Source organism: Bufo bufo, chromosome 3, assembly GCF_905171765.1.
Source record: "Bufo bufo chromosome 3, aBufBuf1.1, whole genome shotgun sequence".
Lineage (NCBI taxonomy): Eukaryota > Metazoa > Chordata > Amphibia > Anura > Bufonidae > Bufo > Bufo bufo.
Window position 1 is genome coordinate 16217438 of NC_053391.1, and position 17838 is coordinate 16235275.

The window sequence follows — 17838 nt, forward strand, 5'->3', positions numbered from 1 at the left end:
ATATGCAAATTACCTCTCTAGCCGCAGGTAGGGCGGCTACCTGCTGCTAGCAGCCGCATCCTCCATTCATAATGACGCCTCCTCCTCATGTTGATTGACAGGACCAGCCAATGCGCTCGTCCTCTGACTGGCCCTGTCTGCGTTTTAAATCTCGCGCCGGTCTTCAGTTGGCGCAGGCGCACTGAGTGGAGGACGCTCGCTCGGCCGCTCCATCCTCAGTGCGCCTGCGCCGATGACGTCACATGTACACCCGGCGCAGGCGCACTGAGGATGGATCGGCCGAGCGAGTGTCCTCCACTCAGTGCACCTGCGCCAACTGAAGACCGGCGTGAGATTTAAAACGCAGACAGGGCCAGTCAGAGGACGAGCGCATTGGCTGGTCCTGTCAATCAGCATGAGGAGGGGGCGTCATTATGAATGGAGGATCCGGCTGCTAGCAGCAGGTAGCCGCCCTACCTGCTGCTAGAGAGGTAATTTGCATATTATAAAAGTCAGTTTTTTTATATAACTACTGAACCAAACTGAGTAATAGCCCTATATATTGAGAAATCGCAGCATAAGGATTTTAAGGAGACAAAAAAAAAATTATGAGTTTAGTGGAGTGACAGAAGCCCTTTAAGGGTGTTTTAAGGAAATGGTTGTATAGTTGACAGGATGTACTCATGACAGCTGCACTTTTTGATTTAAAATGATCTACCAAGTAGTATAGCAGGAATGGGACATTTGAGGTTTTTAATTCAAATTCAGTGTGTTGACTCAGCTGTCCAGTGTGGTGGGAGTTAAATTACACTAAGGCACTCACAATGGAGGTAGATTGAACTTACTTATCAATGCGCTTTTAATTTACATGTATAGCGTTATAATTAAATTAATAAAACTTTTTAAAATGATTTAAATTTTGTCATCCTTGATTCTTTATCGTTGCTATTATAAAAGACGCCCGGCCGTGTAGTATACGTCTTTTGGACATGTCCGGGCATGCCAATATATAAAAGGCATATCAAAGTGATATCAAATCACAAAATGACATAAAAGTGGTATAAAACTGTATCAAAATGTTATAAATGGGATATAAAATGTTAATAAAAGCTTAGCATTTGATATAAAATTTACATTAAACCATATAAAATAATATGAAAATCATATCAAAGTGGGAGGCATTTAGGCGTGGTTTGGGGCAGCGAGGGGAGAGAAATGAGCGGACCTGGGCGGGGTTAGGACGTTTCTGGGAGGGGTTATGGTGTGAAAAGGGGGCGGGGCACCTGTCACTTTGAGTTTGACGAGACATGTCCCACTATACTACTCATGTGGCCCGTTGCTAATGGCAATACCCAGCAAACACCTGTTGAACACCACGCTATTTCTGTTAGTTTGCTTGTATATGGAGGTGTATAAACTCCAATTTAAATGTGCCTGTTTTCCTTTTACATGCTACATTTAGGTGCACCTGTGAAGCCTGGGCCATACCAGCCAGTCTTGAGTGGGACTTGCAGATTCCTCCCTCCTCCCATTGCTGGCATATTAGATGCTGGAGTTAACTGGTGAGTGGCCTCTGTGAGTTGGTCCTCACACTCCTGTAATTCGCCCACTGGCCCCTGGTATTGCCCATACGGCTCCGGAAGGTGAGTGTTAGGACCCGAGCTACTTGAGAAACCTTGGCCTGGTGCTCGGGCTCAGACATGTCCTCATAGTAGGACATGTTGGCTAATCTCTCAATTTTAACAACAGTTTGAGGGCTTAGTAAGATCGCAGAGTGCACCTGTCCTTGTTATTAGATTGTTATACTGTTTATTACATCCACACAATTGCTATCTTGTGTAGGATGTCTCTTGTGGTACTTGTTGTCTGCTGCAGGCATCCTACACTATATGCATTTTTGCTGGGGATCGCCATTAGCAATGGGCAACAAGTGCAGGATTTGCTCCCCTGTATATATATTGTAGCGGGATTAGCTCACGGGACCGCCATCTCCTGGGATAGACGGGTGCTATAGGCACATAAAACACAGTCCAGTCCAAGCAAGTATGGTGCAACTGGCCTCAGCCAGTTTTATTGACTTTTGCAGAAAAATAAATATTAACCCCTTAGTGACCAAGCCTGTTTGGGCCTTTATGACCAAGCGTTTTTCTTCCTTTTTTTATGGTCTCGTTCCAAGAGCTATAACTTTTTTATTTTTTCATCTATATAGCTTTATGAGGGCTTGTTTTTTACGGGACAAGTTGTAGTTTTTAATGGCGCCATTTTGGGGTACACATAACTTTCTGATTAACTTTTATTAACTCTTTCTGGGAGGGAGATGGGGAAAAATAGCAATACTACCACTGCGTTTTTACATTATACATTTTTTGGCGTTCATTTTTCGGTACAAATAACATAATATCTTTATTCTCTGGGTCAGTATTGCAATAAAACACCTTTTATTAACCAAAAAAATGATTTTGCATTGCCACTTCACAAGACCCATAACTTTTTTATTTTTTTTTATATGGAATTGTGTGAGGGCTTGATTTTTGAAAGACGACTTGTATTTTTCATTGGTATGATTTTGGAGTAAATGCTGCTTTTTGATCGCTTGTTATTACGTTTTTTTTCTGTGGAAACTAAGAATAAATTCGAAATTCTGCTTTTTTATTTTTTTATTTTTTACGGCGTTCACCATAGGGGATAATTTATGTAATATTTATGTAGTCCCGGTCGTTACGGACGCGGCAATACCAAACATATGGGGGATATTTTCTTTTTGCAATTTTTTTCATTGGAAAACGTATTTTCAATGGAAAAAAATGCATATTTTTTTATTTTATGGAATTTTTTTAATAAATGTGTAATTTTTTTCTATTTTTTTTACTACTTAATAGTCCCACAAGGGGACTATAATATACAGTATTTTGATTGCTTTTAAAATGTAATGCATTATCTCTATAATGCATTGCATTTCAATAGCAATGCTATTCAAATATTGACCAGCAGGCTGCGCCAGAGAGGCACAGCCTGCTGGAAATAACTGAAGACAGGCTCAGGGCCCTGATCGGAAGCAAGGTAAGCTTCCCAACACATCAGCACCCCGCGATCGCATTTTCGGGGTGCTGATGGGAGACAGAGGGAGTCCGCTCCCTCTGTCACCACTTTACATGCAGCGGGCGCCATTGCGCCAGGCATGTAAAGGGTTAAACAGCCCGGATCGGCACTCCTGCCGGTCGGGGCTGTTAGAGCAGGTGAGAGCCAGGTCATGTGAGAGCCAGGTCCGTGCTCCCCGCTGCACGGGGGAGCCGTGCAGCGCTTAAACTGGGCCGCCGTAAAAACGTGCCGGCCCAGCCTAAGGCCCCTTAGTGACCGCCGTAAAAACACGTATGGGTGGTCACTAAGGGGTTAAACAAAACAGTTCAAAACAAATAAAATACCTGGCCGTCTGGCCACTACGTCTAAACAGGAAGTAGTCCCTAACTACATGAAACTGAGCCTTGTGCCCAGCTCCATCAACCAAACACACTGTTTTTCACTCAGCAGGGTTCTTCCCAGGAGCAGAGAGATCAGCTAGTGAGCCGTTTGCCCTTTTATAGCACACTCAGGTTCGAAGGGGATTAGCCACAGTTACCCTGAATACCTGGAGTGGCTAATTGGAGCAGGGACCCACCCAACTCTCCCTGCTCCAAACAGCCAGGCCCCTCTAACCAGGTTTTATAACAAAACCCTTGCAAAGAGAAAACCTAGTTTTCCTTGCTGTCAATTTCCTGGCTGCTTTTTAGAACGTATAGGACAGGAACCTAGGTGAAATGTAGACTCCTTCTACCACTTTCCCCCTGGTCCTGTCACATATCCTCCCCCCCTGTTTCGACCTTGGGGTAGGAACACTCTGTGCCCTTAAACAGTACATCCTGGACAGGGCATCAGCGTTTCCAAGCTGTGACGCCCGGGCCTATGTTCAACTGTAAAACTATAATCTTGAAGAGACATGAACCAATCGGGTCACACGCCTGTTTTTCTCCCGGTTTTGGCACATCCATTTAAGGGGGGCATGGTCAGTTACCAGTTTGAATGTTCTCCCTACCAAATAATACCCGAGAGCTTCTACGGCCCAATTAATTGCCAAACACTCCTTTTCTACAATGGAATATTTCTTTTCATGTTCATTTAACTTTTTACTCAGGTACACTACAGGATGCTCTTCCCCAGCCCTTACTTGCGACAACACAGCCCCTATACCAACATCCGAGGCATCTGTTTGCACAATGCACATAGAGCCTGCTTCAGGTTCTGAAAGGCCTGTTCCGCTTCCGTGGTCCATTTGACCATGGTTGAATCCTTCCCTTTTGTAAGGTCTGTTAAAGGGCTCGCAATGCTGGCAAAATTTTCAATAAAACGCCTATAATAACCAGTTAAACCTAGGAATGCTCTGACTTGTTTTTTGTACAAAGGCCTTGGCCAGCTCTGGATGGCTTCCACTTTGTTTATTTGAGGTTTTATAACTCCTCGCCCAATCATGTACCCCAAGTACTTTGCCTCTTCTTTGCCTCCACATTTATTTGGATTCTCTGTCAACCCTGCTTCCCTAATAGAATTCAGGACGGCTTCTACCCTGGGTAGATGACTTTCCCAATCCGTGCTATGGATTATCACATCGTCCAAATAGGCACCTGCGTATCTACAATGTGGTCTTAAAATGTTGTCCATCATCCTCTGAAATGTGGTCGGGGCCCCATGCAAACCAAAGGGAAGGACTACATGAAAATGGCCATCAGGGACACTAAAAGCAGTTTTTTCTTTGGCCCCCTCAGTCAACGGTACTTGCCAGTAACCTTTTGTAAGATCTAATGTGGTAAAGAACCTAGCATTACCAAGCCTATCAATCAGCTCATCCACTCGAGGCATTGGGTAAGCATCAAACTTTGAGACAGTGTTCAGTTTCCTGAAGTCATTACAAAAAACGTATGGTGCCATCAGGTTTGGGAACTAAGACTATAGGACTAGACCAGTCACTATGAGACTCCTCTATAACCCCTAACTGAAGCATTGTTTGGACTTCTTGGGAGACAGCTTTACGTCTAGCCTCAGGTATTCTATAAGGCTTTTGGTTGACTGACTTCTGATTCAGTTTAATTATATCTGTTCGACCAGGTAGCTCAGAAAATACATCTTTATTTTTCTGTACAAACTCCTTTGCCTCTTGGGTTTGAGATCCCGACAAAATGTCTGCAATTTTTACCTCTGGTATCTCCACGCTACATCCCTTTTTCCCACTGCTGTAAGCTGCTAACACCTCTCGGTCCTTCCAGGGTTTGATTAGGTTCACATGATAAATTTGGTAGGGCTTTCGTCTACCTGGTTGGTGAACCCGGTAATTCACCTCTCCGACCTTCTCAACTATTTCATACGGTCCTTGCCATTTGGCCAAAAATTTACTTTCTACAGTGGGGACAAGGATTAGTACCCTATCCCCAGGGTTGAAGTTTCTTACTTTAACCTGTTGTAAATCCAGGACTGACTCTCCTGGGCCTGCAGCAAGTGTTCTTTTACAATGGGCATTACTTTTTCAATCCTTTCCTGCATTTGGGACAAGTGTTCAATCACACTTTTGTAGGGTGTAGCCTCACTCTCCCAGGTCTCTTTGGCAATATGCAAAAGACCCCGAGGGTGCCGACCATACACTAGCTCGAACTGAGAAAATCTGGTAGATGCTTGAGGCACCTCCCGTACAGAAAACATAAGATATGTTAAAAGACAAACAGTCTTTCCCATCCTGTGCCACCACTTTTCTGAGCATCCCTTTTAAGGTTTTGTTGAACTTTGACTAGTCCATCCGTTTGGGGGGTGATAAACTGAGGTACGCAAGTGAGTTATTTTCAACAGTTTACACAACTCTTTTGTAACCTTTGACATAAAGGGCATCCCCTGGTCAGTGAGTACTTCTTTAGGTATGCCCACTCTAGTAAATATCTGGAACAACTCCTTGGCCATCACTTTTGCAGAGGTTTTCCTTAGAGGTATTGCTTCAGGATAGCAGGTAGAATAATCAAGGACAACCAAAATGTATTGGTGACCTCTGGCAGACTTAAGAGGTCCCACCAAATCTATTGCAATCCTCTCAAAGGGAATTTTAATAATCGGGAGTGGCACTAACGGACTCCTAAAGGTCGCTACCTGGTTGTGTAATTGACACTCTGGGCATGAATCACAGTATTATTTTATTTCTTTATGTACCCCGGGCCAATAAAACCTCTGCAAAATCCGGTCTTTGGTTTTTTCATAAGCCAAGTGCCCTCCTAGCACATGTGAATGGGCTAGATCCATCACCTTTTGGCGATGCGATTTTGGGACCACAAGTTGCTCCACAACTTGTCCATTTTGCTCATCAAGAGTTCATTCTCTATAGAAAAATCGGGAAATATTTTCTCTACCCCAGTATCTTGAGGCACCCCACTGACTACTTTCACACTTTGCCATGCGTGGGTTAATGTAGGGTCTCTGAGTTGAGCTGTCCCAAAGTTATCATTGGAGACTGGCAAGTCAGGGAGACCAATTACCGGGACATCATCAGTATCACCTGCAAGCACTGCTAAGGGAAAATTCTCGGTTTCACTCTGGGTCACCCCTACTGTTTGAACATTTTCAGTCTCAGCCAGGGGAATGGGATCTACAGCAGACCCACTTAAACACTTATCAAGCATATTCCACATTTTCCAAAACAGAGGAAAATCACACCCCACAATGACAGTATGCAACAGACTGTTTACAACCCCCATTTCATGGGTTACTTTCCCGCACGGGGTTTCAAAAGAGACTATAGCAGTGGGGTACTCTTTTGTATCCCCATGTATGCAGATGACCCCCATCTGTCTCTTTTGCAGCTTCCTAGTGTCCACCAGGCTGCCATGCACAAGAGTCACTAGACTACAAGAGTCCAACAGAGCTTGAACTGAGTGTCCTTCAATCACCAAGCTGCAAGTTTTTCGCTCCATATCTGGGGTCGGCAAGGCAGAGTAGGCAGGTCCCGCAAACAATGACCTCCTCCGCCCACTGTCACACTCCATAGGCTCATCAGCCAAAGGACAGTTGGCAGCCACGTGGCCCAGTCCTTGACATCGCCAGCAAACAATGTTTTTGACCGCCCAAGGCTGTCTAGGGCTAACTGGCTTAAGAGGTCTGGCTAATAGGTCAGTCTCAGTTCCTACTTTACGGCCCTCCCTCTTACCGCGATCAGTAGACTTCTGGCTCCCTGGGGCCGGCCAAGTAGGAGAGGTCTTGGAGATACTCCTCGTGTTCAGATACCGCTCCACTAGGGCGACGAGCTGATCCACATCCCTGGGGTCCGCTTGTCCCACACAGCGCTGTATCCGAACTGGTAGAACTGGTAGAGCACGAACAAACCGGTCCAGGACCACTCTTTCTACCACCTGAGTGGCTGTAGATACCTCTGGCTGTTGCCATTTTTTAGCCAGGTGAAAAAGATCATACATTTGCGACCTCGCTGGTTTATCCAATTGGAAAGTCCAGTTGTGCACTCGCTGGGCTCTGACCGCAGATGTTACACCTAAGCGAGCGAGAATTTCTGCTTTCAGTTTTGGGTACTGTCTGGCATCCTTCTCACTCAAATCATAGTAGGCTTTCTATGGCTCCCCACTCAGAAATGGAGCAAGGGTGTCTGCCCACTGTTCGGCTCGGAGTTTCTCTCTTTCCACGGCTCTTTCAAAAATGGTGAGGTAGGTCTCCACATTATCCCCGCTACCATTTTTTGAAGGGAAGCTTGCACTCTCCTCCCCACAGAGATGGATTCCTCCCGGACATGGGACCTTTCAGCCAGCACCGCTATCTGCTCCACCAGACTTTTATTAAGCGATTGCTGTTCTCTGAAACCAGCTTGCGTAGTCTCCATGGACAACCGATTGGATTCCTGCAGGTTAGCATTCGCCTTTTGGAGCTGTATGTTAGCCTGGATCAGCTGCTTCAGCACTTCCTCCATATCTGCACTGTTTGTTTTTATCAGAACAGCAGACTTAACCCAGGACATAAAACTTGCTGGATTTTTGTGCCAGCGCAGCCTCCACCATATGTAGCGGGATTAGCTCACGGGACCGCCGTCTCCTGGGATAGACGGGCGCTATAGGCACATAAAACACAGTCCAGTCCAAGCAAGTATGGTGCAACTGGCCTCAGCCAGTTTTATTGACTTTTGCAGAAAAAGAAATATTAAACAAAACAGTTCAAAACAAATAAAATACCTGGCCGTCTGGCCACTACTTCTAAACAGGCAGTAGTCCCTAACTACATGAAACTGAGCCTTGTGCCCAGCTCCATCAACCAAACACACTGTTTTTCACTCACCCAGCAGGGTTCTTCCCAGGAGCAGAGAGATCAGCTAGTGAGTAGAGATGAGCGAACTTCTGTTTTAAGTTCGGCGTCTAAAGTTCGGCTTCCGGTTAGCGGAGGATCCCGATATGGATTCCGAATTCCGTTGTGGTCCGTGGTAGCGGAATCAATAATGACCATTATTGATTCCGCTACCACGGACCACAACGGAATTCGGAATCCATATCGGGATCCTCCGCTAACCGGAAGCCGAACTTTAGACGCCGAACTTAAAACAGAAGTTCGCTCATCTCTACTAGTGAGCCGTTTGCCCTTTTATTGCACACTCAGGTTCGAAGGTGATTAGCCACAGTTACCCTGCATACCTGGAGTGGCTAATTGGAGCAGGGACCCACCCAACTCTCCCTGCTCCAAGCAGCCAGGCCCTTCTAACCAGGTTTTTTAACAAAACCCTTGCAAAGAGAAAACCTAGTTTTCCTTGCTGTCAATTCCCCGGCTGCTTTTTAGAACGTATAGGACAGGAACCAGGGGCGTAACTAGAGTTCTATGGGCCCCAGGGCAAACTTTGAATTGGGGCCCCCCCGCGAGCCTCCGCGACCAGCCCCCCTGCCATCCTCTAAAGCGTGAGAAGAAGTCTGGAATCCAAATGTCTAAAAATGCCCTCCTAAAAGGTACTCATTGGCCCCGTTGCGCATCTTGGCTGCAAAAAAGTGTCACACATGTGGTATCGCCGTACTCAGGAGAAGTAGGGCAATGTGTTTTGGGGTGTATTTTTACATATACCCATACTGTGTGTGAGAAATATCTTTGTAAATGACAACTTTTTTCATTTTTTTATACAAAGTTGTCAATTTACAGAGATATTTCTCTCACCCAGCATGGGTATATGTAAAAATACACCCCAAAACACATTTCCCTACTTCTCCTGAGTACGGTGATACCCCATGTGTGACACTTTTTTGCAGCCTAGGTGCGCAAAGGGGCCCGAATTCCAATGAGTACTTTTAGGATTTCACAGGGCATTTTTACGCATTTGGATTCCAAACTACTTCTCACGCTTTAGGGTCCCTAAAATGCCAGGGCATTATAAATACCCCACAAGTGACCCCATTTTAGAAAGAAGACACCCCAAGGTATTCCGTGAGGGGTATGGTGAGTTCAAGGTAAAATTTTATTTTTTGTCACAAGTTAGTGGAATGAGACTTTGTAGGAAAAATAAAAAAAAATTCCGCTAACTTGTGCCACAAAAAAAAAATCTTCTATGAACTCGCCCCTCACGGAATACCTTGGGGTGTCTTCTTTCCAAAATGGGGTCACTTGTGGGGTATTTATACTGCCCTGGCATTTTAGGGGCCCTAAAGCGTGAGAAGTAGTTTGGAATCTGTAAAGGGGGAATATTAGTCGCCAATATTTATGTAAATATCAATAATTAATATTCATAAATGGGAGGAGCCGTCTATTGATGACTCTGCCCATTTATACCTTTATATAACAATAACACAATACTTTCGCTATGCTATACACTAATCACTACGCTAGCTGCATGCGCCTTACTAACTCGCTGTCACGGCCACGGTTATGGCCGTGACTCCTTGGGAGCCGCATACTGTTGCCCGCGGTTTTGGGTTGTAGTGTCAACCGCAGCTTGAGGCATAATGTAGTTAGCCTCAGGTGCGGTTGCCGCGGACAACAGCTATGTGTGCGGTTCCCTTGGAGTTATGTGCACGTTTGTATGCACTTTTGTATGTCTGTGTGCACTCTGTTTTGTGTGTGGTGTGCACTGACATCTTCCCTTCACTGTGGTTGCCCGTGGCAACGTTTGGTTGTATGTGTACATGTGGTGGCAGTGTCCCGGCCTTCGGGCTGACTCCCAGGACACGCTTGCCACCCATGTCGTTGCTTGCGGCAACAGCCACAGTGTCTTTGTAGTTTTGACACTTCCCCTTTAAGTTATGTTTTCCCTTCTGTGGTATTGGAAGGGTTAACTCCCTTTCTGTGTGTCTGAGTCACGGGGTGTGTCTGACTGTTGGGTGTGGCCTCTTGGCCCTATAAAGCCTCAGTTGTAGGCAGTAGCCAGAGAGGGTGTTTCAGCCATGCTGGCTGTAGACATCCTCCTGGTTACTTACCAACTGCCAGTGGGGGCCAACCTTCTGGTCATAAGCTTATATATGTCCTTTGGTGTCTGAAGATGTGTTTGCTTTATGTTGTTTTATTGCACCTATGGTCCTGGGTTCCCGTGTGTTGTATGTTTGTGTGCTGAGTCCTGCTGTCTGTGGGCAGTACATCCACATGGGTTCCAGGCTTGGTTGTCTGTGGCAGGTCAGTGTGATGTTTGTGGCAAGTACCTGCCACTGCCACAGGTTGCACTTGTTCTCCCTTCCTTGCAGCTTGGCCAGTTAGACTCCTGTTCCTCCGTATCCAGAAGGAACAGGATGTCTTAGGCCTCTTTCACACTTGCGTTGTTGGGATCCGGCATGCACTTCCGTTGCCGGAGGTGCCTGCCGGATCCGTAACAACGCAAGTGAACTGAAAGCATTTGAAGACGGAACCGTCTTCCAAATGCTTTCAGTGTTACTATGGCACCCAGGACGCTATTAAAGTCCTGGTTGCCATAGTAGGAGCGGGGAGCGGGGGAGCGGTATACTTACCGTCCGTGCGGCTTTTTTTTGTTCATGATAATGCAAACGGATCCGTTTTGAATTTACATTGAAAGTCAATGGGGGACGGATCCGTTTGAAAATTGAGCCATACTGTGTCATCTTCAAACGGATCCGTCCCCATTGACTTCCATTATAAGTCTGGAAGGATCCGTTCGCCTCCGCACGGCCAGGCGGGCACCCGAACGCTGCAAGCAGCGTTCAGGTGTCCGCTCACTGAGCGGAGCGGAGGCTGAGCGCTGGCAGGCGGATGCATTCTCAGTGGATCCGCCTCCATTGAGAATGCATCAGGGCTGGACGGCTGCGTTCGGGACCGCTCGTGAGCCCCTTCAAACGGAGCTCACGAGCGGACACCCGAACGCAGGTGTGAAAGTAGCCTTACTCTGACTCCTAGCCTAGGGACCGGCGGAGGGTGAGTAGGGATCCGAGGTTCCTGCGCATGGGTCCTCCTACCTTCAAGGTCGGCCCATGCAGGTAGGAGTTAGGGTCAGGTTAGGGACGCTGTTAGGAGGTGACCTGCTCCCTAATCCTGTTCGTCCTGGTCAAGCAGCGACCATCATCCTCCGGCACACGGCTGAGGGTTTCCCCCATCCTCAGCCGTGACACTCGCTACCGCTAACAAGTACACGCTACACAAAGGGTATAAATATAATGGTATTTATTAAAACCTAATACACTAAGCACGCAATACACCAACAATACACAGCACTACAAATACAATCCTAAGCTACACTACACGTTCCCAAATTCCACCCATCAACTAACTATACAGTTTACACATACAAGTATATTAACAACCCACCCACCTGACTACTTTCTGTCCCTACGGGGTACGACGACGGTTAACGGTGGTCTTACAGGGGTGTAAGTAAACCACAAATACAATCAGGGGCACAGGATCAGGGAATCAGGGACCAGGGTAAACCAGATCAGGGGTATAAACAAGGATACCAATAAAGGGTTAATCAGGGCCCAGGGTGCACATCAGGGCAAGGGTTAATCAGGGCCCAGGGTGCACATCAGAGACACTAATCATACAAGGGGTGTAGTGCCAAGGGTAATAGGGTTAACAAGGGGTGTCCAGGGGTAATAGGGTAACAAGGGGTGTAATAGGGTTACCAGGGGTAACAGGGTTAACCAGGGGAGAACAGTAGGGGATCAGAGGATATATGGGAGGGGGTACAGGGATAGGGGATGTGGATCGTTGGTGGCATAGGGGAATAGGGATTAATAGGGGGCGATACTTAATGTTTCGTTGCTCGTTCGTCCAGGGGTTAACGCCGAATCCTGATCTCCTATCGGGGGGGGGGGGGGGGATGTCCGACAGGGTTCCTCTTCCTGAGCGCAGGATGCGCTCTCCTTCAAGGTGGGGGCCCCGTTCCTAACTCCTTGAGTGCCGGGGCCGCCGGATATTTATCCCCGGCGGCCCGCACTCCCGCGCCGCCCACCAGGGGGTGCGCGCGTGCCCATCATCCACATGGGCCGGCGCAGTGATATGACGTCACTGCGCCGGCCCGCACATCGGGGACGCGCTGCACACCAACAGGCGGGAGAAGCCTTTGATCTCCCGCCTGTGGCACTCTGCATTCCGGCCAGCGAGATGTTAATTTCGCTGCCGGAATGCGCATAATAGAAGGAGGGGAGGCTTCTCCCCTTCTTCTATCATGTATAATTGTCTCCAGCGGCGCTGGCGACAATTATATCAAAGGGCTCAGATTCTGTGGAATCAGAGTCCTTTGTAGTTATCAGGATGACCGGACCTTAGTCCGGTCATTCTGATGCAATCAACCAGATTGCATCTGTGTGAATACTTGGGGGACATTCACACCGATGCATCTGGTTTCAGGTGTATGGAGAGGGGGGGGAATATTGTATAATATATATGTGTATGGATGCATGGGGCACATCCATACACATGTATACAATATAAGGGACATAGATATATAAATATATATATACACATCAGGGGGCATAAGGGACACAGTCATATACATGTATATACATCCTAATATGTATACACATGTACACAAGGGGCCACAGCCCTTACATTATAAGGGGGCACAGCCCTTCATTACAAGGGGATATATACACTAAGGGGGCACATATTTCCCACAGGGGCCACCATGAGCCCCTGGGGATCACCATGGACAGACGTGCGCAGATGCTGGGCACATCCGCGCACATCGTCCCATGATGCTGTGGTTAATGTATGCACATATACCATACATGCCTGCACGTGTTTGCAGGCATGCATGGATATATATGCATACGTCTCAACCCTTCCTCAACAATCCCCCTGTTGTCGGACTATATAATACGACAATATATTGGGGGAACGGGTTGAGATATATTTGCCCCCCCCTCAACCCCATCCTGGGTGGAAGTTCAGGAAGAACTGTAGTGCACACTGATCTTTAGGTACTTAAACATCCCTCATCCAGCTTCCTCCGACCTGCCCTTCACCGTAACCTACTCCTCCATCCACAGGATACACCGTCTTCTTCTCGCTGGAACCTTCTTGACATCTTTAGGATACCACACACCCAGTCTCTCGGGAATTGCTGATCTTCAGGTGTCGTCGTCCCCCCCCAAATCTGGAGCGGGTTCACTCTTACAGTCTTTAACTGGCCTTTCTTTAACAGTCTTTTAGTGTCGGTTACCCCCACTTTGGAGTGACCACACCCCCACAGTCTCTCTGTATTTCTGCCGATCTTCAGGTATGGCCCGCCTCCAAGGAATCTGGAGCGGGTTCACCCTCACAACCTCAGTCCCAACTTTCTTCAATCACCACTTTCGTCCAACATCTGTTTCCATCTTGATGGGTGCGGTTCTCCCGTGGACAGATTAATAGGTCTTTACAAGGCAGGTCAAACTCTTAAGCGGTGATGTCATAGTACCTAAATTCTACTGCGGAGAACACCTGCGTCACACTACACATCCAGCCCTTCCCTTAAGAACTTCACCGTTCCAGGGTTCAAGGTGGCAAATGGCAAACAAAGGATGCCTGTCCCTATCGTGACCTAACCTTATCCCCATTCACACAAAATACATGTCACATCCCTCCCAACACCACCAAATTCCATTAAATGTGTGTACCCATAGAGACTCATGCAACCTGGCATATCTCTACACCTCCACAGACACCGGTAGGTCGCAGACCCCCGTATCAATGGGAAACGACTATAGGATGCAAATGTGTACAGTCAAATATAGGCTGTCACACATTTGCACCTACAGTCGTGGCCAAAAGTTTTGAGAATTACATAAATATTGGAAATTGGAAAAGTTGCTGCTTAAGTTTTTATAATATCAATTTGCATATACTCCAGAATGTTATGAAGAGTGGTCAGATGAATTGCATAGTCCTTCTTTGCCATGAAAATTAACTTAATCCCAAAAAAACCTTTTCACTGCATTTCATTGCTGTCATTAAAGGACCTGCTGAGATCATTTCAGTAATCGTCTTGTTAACTCAGGTGAGAATGTTGACGAGCACAAGGCTGGAGATCATTATGTCAGGCTGATTGGGTTAAAATGGCAGACTTGACATGTTAAAAGGAGGGTGATGCTTGAAATCATTGTTCTTCCATTGTTAACCTTGGTGACTTGCAAAGAAACGCGTGCAGCCATCATTGCGTTGCATAAAAATGCCTTCACAGGCAAGGATATTGTGGCTACTAAGATTGCACCTCAATCAACAATTTATAGGATCATCAAGAACTTCAAGGAAAGAGGTTCAATTCTTGTTAAGAAGGCTTCAGGGCGTCCAAGAAAGTCCAGCAAGTGCCAGGATTGTCTCCTAAAGAGGTATCAGCTGCGGGATCGGAGTGCCACCAGTGCAGAGCTTGCTCAGGAATGGCAGCAGGCAGGTGTGAGCGCCTCTGCACGCACAGTGAGGCGAAGACTTTTGGAAGATGGCCTGGTGTCAAGAAGGGCAGCTAAGAAGCCACTTCTCTCCAAAAAAAACATCAGGGACAGATTGATCTTCTGCAGAAAGTATGGTGAATGGACTGCTGAGGACTGGGGCAAAGTCATATTCTCCGATGAAGCCTCTTTCCGATTGTTTGGGGCATCTGGAAAAAGCCTTGTCCGGAGAAGAAAAGGTAAGCGCTACCATCAGTCCCATGTAATGCCAACAGTAAAGCATCCTGAGACCATTCATGTGTGGGGTTGCTTCTCATCCAAGGGAGTGGGCTCACTCACAATTTTGCCCAAAAACACAGCCATGAATAAAGAATGGTACCAAAACACCCTCCAACAGCAACTTCTTCCAACAATCCAACAACAGTTTGGTGAAGAACAATGCATTTTCCAGCACGATGGAGCACCGTGCCATAAGGAAAAAGTGATGACTAAGTGGCTAGGGGACCAAAACGTTGACATTTTGGGTCAATGGGCTGGAAACTCCCCAGATCTTAATCCCATTGAGAACTTGTGGTCAATCCTCAAGAGGCAGGTGGACAAACAAAAACCCACTAATTCTGACAAACTCCAAGAAGTGATTATGAAAGAATGGGTTGCTATCAGTCAGGAATTGGCCCAGAAGTTGATTGAGAGCATGCCCAGTCGAATTGCAGAGGTCCTGAAAAAGAAGGGCCAACACTGCAAATACTGACTCTTTGCATAAATGTCATGTAATTTTCGATAAAAGCCATTGAAACGTATGAAGTGCGTGTAATTATATTTCACTACATCACAGAAACAACTGAAACAAAGATCTAAAAGCAGTTTAGCAGCAAACTTTGTGAAAACTAATATTTGTGTCATTCTCAAAACTTTTGGCCACGACTGTAGAGTGTCTATGGGTACGCAATCGACCGACAAACAAAATCAATAAATACAATGTGCTATGGGGTTTCAGGGTAGTACAAGTTATACGTGCCTAACCCTCATAGGAAACAAAGTGTGTCCATACAATATTTGGCTACAGGAACAATGTTAGCGTTATGTCCTGAGCCTCCTCCTTCGGTTAGTTCGGTAAAGTTCTGTCTGGTTCTGGTGTATTTGGTCAATAAGTCCCTTGACCCTCCGATACACAGTCTAATGTAGATGACGATGTCCAGAACCAGAAGAAGTTTCACTGGGTGAAACAAGTGATAGTAGCTCTTCCACCCGAACGTCTCCAAGTCTTCCTCCAGAGTCTGAGATAACGCTCCCGCTGGATTGTGGCACAGTCTTCCATCTCCAGAACACCTCTAGACAGAGGTCGCTTGGTTGCCAAAATCCAGTGGGATCCTCTGGAGCCTCACAAGAGTGTCAGGGGGAATAGCTGGTCTCTTCTGTGGCATCTCCTGGGTTTTTCTTCCGCTCCATATAAAATCACACCTATGGCAGAAGAAAATACCAGGCGCTCCCGGGGGAATTTCTCCCCTAACAGTGCAATTAAATGTAAAAATTCCCAGCACCAATACCTTTGACCCATGGGTAGAGAAAGGTATTGGGCTGCCCTTTATCTCACATGACTAGAGTTGAGCGAACACCTGGATGTTCGGGTTCGAGAAGTTCGGCCGAACTTCCCGGAAATGTTCGGGTTCGGGATCCGAACCCGAACCGAACTTCGTCCCGAACCCGAACCTCATTGAAGTCAATGGGGACCCGAACTTTTGGGCACTAAAAAGGCTGTAAAACAGCCCAGGAAAAAGCTAGAGGGCTGCAAAAGGCAGCAACGTGTAGGTAAATCCCCTGCAAACAAATGTGGATAGGGAAATGAATTAAAATAAAAATAAAAAAAATAAAAATGAACCAATATCAATTGGACAGAGGTCCCATAGCAGAGAATCTGGCTTCACGTCAGCAGAGAATCAGTCTCTTCATGCCATAGCAAAGAATCTGGCTTAATGTCAGCACAGAATCAGTCTCTTCATGCCATAGCAGAGAATCTGGCTTCATGTCAGCACAGAATCAGTCTTCATGTCATAGCAGAGAATCAGGCTTCACGTCACCCACCACTGGAACAGGCCACTGTCACATATTTAGGCCCAGGCACCCAGGCAGAGGAGAGAGGTCGCGTAACAGAGAATCTGGCCTTATGTCAGCACAGAATCTGTCTTCATGTCATAGCAGAGAATCAGGCTTCACGTCACCCACCACTGGAACAGGCCACTGTCACATATTTAGGCCCAGGCACCCAAGCAGAGGAGAGAGGTTGCGTAACAGAGAATCTGGCCTTATGTCAGCACAGAATCTGTCTTCATGTCATAGCAGAGAATCAGGCTTTACGTCACCCACCACTGGAACAGGCCACTGTCACACATTTAGGCCCCGGCACCCAGACAGAGGAGAGCGGTCCCGTAACAGAGAATCTGGCCTTATGTCAGCGCAGAATCTGTCTTCATGTCATAGCAGAGAATCAGGCTTCACGTCACCCACCACTGGAACAGGCCACTGTCACATATTTAGGCCCAGGCACCCAGGCAGAGGAGAGAGGTCCTGTAACAGAGAATCTGGCCTTATGTCAGCACAGAATCTGTCTTCATGTCATAGCAGAGAATCAGGCTTCACGTCACCCACCACTGGAACAGGCCACTGTCACACATTTAGGCCCCGGCACCCAGACAGAGGAGAGCGGTCCCGTAACAGAGAATCTGGCCTTATGTCAGCGCAGAATCTGTCTTCATGTCATAGCAGAGAATCAGGCTTCACGTCACCCACCACTGGAACAGGCCACTGTCACATATTTAGGCCCAGGCACCCAGGCAGAGGAGAGAGGTCGCGTAACAGAGAATCTGGCCTTATGTCAGCACAGAATCTGTCTTCATGTCATAGCAGAGAATCAGGCTTCACGTCACCCACCACTGGAACAGGCCACTGTCACACATTTAGGCCCTGGCACCCAGGCAGAGGAGAGCGGTCCCGTAACAGAGAATCTGGCCTTATG